Below are 3,500 nucleotides of genomic sequence, written 5' to 3' on the forward strand. Positions count from 1 at the left end.
GCTGTCCTGCAGTTCTCTCCAGCTTCCAGCACCTTCTGCTGCTTTCTGCAACTTCTCTAGCTGCCCTGGAGCCATCCTCTGGCTCCCCACACCCAGAGCCCCTCTTTAACACCCACACTTTCCCTTAGTCCCATTTTTCCCCCTCCCCATCTACCTTTTCAGCTCCCCCTTAGCTGTGCTGGCATTGCTTCCCTGTTCTGCAGGCTTTGGGTGTCATCTATTAATCAATTAAGATCAATTAACCTAAATTACCCCCTCAGTTCTTCAGCCCAGGCTCCTGTAGTCTACTAGTTCTAATCCTGGTCCTGGTAACTTTAACTCCCTACACTTCTACTTTCTTACCTTAAACTTTCTCCAGGTATCCGAAGTTTGCCAAACACATGCATACATACACATCACAACACCCAACTTAGGAACTCACCTGCGTGTATGTGTAGGTGGGTGGTATGTGTGTAAATTAGTGAATACACACATATATACATATATAGATATCATTGTGTGTGTGGGTGGTATATAAATTAGTAATCCACATATGTGTATTGGATGTGCAGGTGTTGGTAACTGATTCTGTCTAAATTTGATGTGTGTAGTGTGCGCGAACCTAGACTAATTATTTTGAAAGTGCGTGCATCTGAGTTGCTAGTGTGTGTGTATATGTATGGCACTGTGTGCATGATATATGAATTAGTAATCTGTCTCTCACTTTTGGGGTGTATAGTATATGTGCCTGAGCTGGTAGTGTGAGTGTGTACGCCTAATAGGGGTGTATGCACCTAGTGAGTGTGTGCTTAATTGATTTTTATGTGTGCTTGTGCAGTTGTACACCACACCCTCCTGTCTAACAGTGCAATATTGAGATCCTGAGCATTGGCCTGACCCCTCAGGGCAACAGGGACTGGGACTGGGGTGTTGCTCAGCCAGGGTGGTGCATGAGACATAGGGCCAGGGCAGGGAGTGGGATGGAGACATGAGCAGCTTGTCCAGGGGAAAAGCATCCCAGCACTTAAAAATGGTTGTGGGGGCATTTGGAATAAAACTAATTGAATGGGCTTTAGTTCAAGTGCTGCCACCACTGTTAAGTGTGGGGATGCTTTTAAGTGCGGCAGAACTGAGCAGGGTGAGGGGAATGTGAGCTGCCTGCTGTGGGCTTTGGGTCTCTCTGCTCTGCTGCCCTGGGAGTCCTGTGCTGGCCACAAGTTCCCTGCTCTCTGGCAGTAGGAGGCACAACTCGCAGCCCCCACTGCTGCTGGGCAGGCAGGGGACACATGGCTGGTACAGGGCTCCTAGGGCCAAAGTGGCAGATCAGAGATCCCCAAGCCCACAGCAAGCAGCCCACATTCATCCTGTGCATAAATCGGGGGGGGGGCACATGCCCCCATGCCTTCTCCAGGGGTGCACAGTTATGGGGAGCTGCCCCCCCCAAACACCCACTGGACGAGCTGCCCACAGCTCTGTCCTGTTCCTGGCCCTGGATCCTATACACCACCCTGGCTAGGCAGTGCTCCTGACCCTGCCTTACTCCAACTGTGGGGGGCCTCAATCTGCTCCCCCTTACATGCCCCCCCCATAGACTTACTTGCAAGGAGCTGCTCTTTATGCTGCCTGGCTGCATTCCTACCCATGTGCATGTGTGGTCACACACATGCATGCAATGACCTCTGTCTCACTCCTGGCAGCCCCCAGCAGGACCCCTTGAAGGCTAGAATGCTTCCCAGCTGCAAAGGGAAACCCATCATTTCCTGAGGGAACCCAGATGTCCAGGGGCCCCGGCCAGAAGGCATAATTAATTATATTTATCAGTGAACATTATCAGCAACACCAGCCAAAAAAAAAGGTGATGGCTGATGACATAAATTTCCCTTTTATCAGTGCTGATCTGATATGCAACTATTATATTGGTGTGCCTTGAGAAGGTGGTTTTGATTGGTTAAATTTCAAAAACATGCCTCGTGCTTTATGAGGCACAAATACAGATGAGCTATATATACCCTGAAGTGTTTGTAATTGGAGGTACTGACCTTGCTGTAAGACTTGTTCCATTGAAATACAATGACAGCCAAATTCTGTGAAGCATCCTGCATAATGTTTTTTATGGATGGGTTTTATACAAGCTAACTTACATATTTGCAAATAATATTGCTGTTACTGTATGTTTCAGCTTAAAGAAAAGTGTGGAAAAAGTGCTGGTAAATAGTATTTGACTGACAGCCTCTTGTCCACTTGGTACTGTTGTAGCTATGATGATCCAGGTAATGTGATGCGTTTCATAGGACCAGCTGTATAATTCAGAGATGTTTGACAGCTTTCTCGCACAAAACATTCTTCTATGCATCTGGGAAAGGAGACGCAAGCCAAGCTAAATAATGGGGGGGAAAATAGAACAGTGGTTTGAGTTCAAGTCTGTGTAAATGAAAGTAGTCACTTAAGGAATAGTAAATGGCTGGGAAGTGGGAGCAAAGAGAGGTGATCAGAAGTAATTTAGAAAACAAGGGAAATGGAGTAAAATGGATAACCTATCTATTAAAGCTGTGGAAAACAGCTGTGTTTCATTTCAGTTTTGGATTCAGCTGTTTTGGAGGACAGTGATTCATTTTGGTGTTTCAGATCATTGTTCTATTTCAATTCGGCCAAATCTGTTTGACTTTCAATGCTGTTTCAGTGATTTGGCCATAAGCTATAATGGGGAATCACTAAAATACCTATAACTTTTAAATTTCTTGCCTGATTAGGATGAAAATTGCAGGGATGGTAGACCCTTCTGAAGGCATGAAGCCTGCCAGGTTTCAAAGAGATAGATAGGTGTAGGGATTTCTGGGAAACCACCTCAAACTATTCAAAGCAAATCTTGTGACTGTGTGTGTGTGTGTGTGTGTGTGTGTGTGTGTGTGTAGGTGTGCAGTAGGATGAAAATAGAAGGCATGGTAGCCTGTAACAGGGGGCCTTCTCAGTGCAGGTTAGAACTCTGCCCACCCTCCTGTTTATTGTCTGCCCCTCTTGTCCACCACGCCTTGATGGGACACTGATTCGCATGTTTCCCAGGCAGGAGGCTGACCTTTTAGTGTCTTGGGGTGACATCCATTCTGCAGCTCCGTACCTTCCCTACCCTATGGCCCATGCCTTGCACATTTCATCTTTCACCCCTCCAGCTGTGGTCCCCTCTCTCAGACCTTTGTCTCTCCATTAAGCTCTGGCCCTATCTTTAGGCCGGTTGGAATCCTGAGCCTCTTGCTCTGGGCATTTCTCGTGGTGGGCCCCTGGCCCTCTGACCCCCCCTTTGGGTCCTGGCCCCAGCACAGACCAGTTGAGGGTACCTCTGATATCTTTTATTAGACCAAGTGAATAGTTGGAGAAATATATCTTAGCAAGCTTTTGAGTTTAAAAACCCTTTGTCAGGCTGAAGAAGCATCTAGTTGGTGCGTGTGTGTACTCTTCCTGGATGGAATGAATAGTGAATAAGCCCAGAGGCATGCAATGCAGGCAAGAAAGCTAGTCAGTGAAAA

Source organism: Gavialis gangeticus, unplaced genomic scaffold (assembly GCF_001723915.1).
Source record: "Gavialis gangeticus isolate Ggan-Ray unplaced genomic scaffold, GavGan_comp1, whole genome shotgun sequence".
In the NCBI taxonomy this organism is placed as follows: Eukaryota; Metazoa; Chordata; order Crocodylia; family Gavialidae; genus Gavialis; species Gavialis gangeticus.